Below are 283 nucleotides of genomic sequence, written 5' to 3'. Positions count from 1 at the left end.
TCCCACCTCCGCCCCGCCGCCCGCGCCCCCTCCCCCGCCGACCACAGATTACCTGATTCATCTCTGAAGAGATAGAAAAATTCATCTCTAGAGCTTCGATGGGAAGCAGGAGGAAGCGGGCGAGAATCGGCCCAACGGAAAGCGCCTCGCGGCGGCGGAGGGACAGCGGCCGAGTGGGAGGGCTAGCGGGCAGTCTGCGAAGGCTGCAGGCCGGGCAGCGCCGCCGAGAGGTCGCGGGGACTGGCTCCCCCGCTGGCGCCGGCCCGCGCGGAGAGCGCACAGG

General features: G+C 70.0%; 1 protein-coding gene across 3 annotated transcripts in view; it reads right to left on the bottom strand.

The window, feature by feature from the left end:
* The window catches only part of IVNS1ABP (influenza virus NS1A binding protein), a 20,675-nt gene extending 20,411 nt beyond the window's left edge, over positions 1–264 (bottom strand). For all 3 annotated transcript variants that reach the window (XM_006143864.3, XM_027770079.1, XM_006143865.3), the window contains exon 1: positions 53–264. The gene's annotated coding sequence lies outside the window, so the exon portion shown is untranslated. The remainder of the gene's footprint in view (positions 1–52) is intronic.
* Between the last annotated feature and the right edge of the window lie 19 nt (positions 265–283).

Source organism: Tupaia chinensis, unplaced genomic scaffold (assembly GCF_000334495.1).
Source record: "Tupaia chinensis unplaced genomic scaffold, TupChi_1.0 Scaffold000112_1, whole genome shotgun sequence".
Lineage (NCBI taxonomy): Eukaryota > Metazoa > Chordata > Mammalia > Scandentia > Tupaiidae > Tupaia > Tupaia belangeri.
This window is presented reverse-complemented; position numbering and strand designations above follow the sequence as displayed.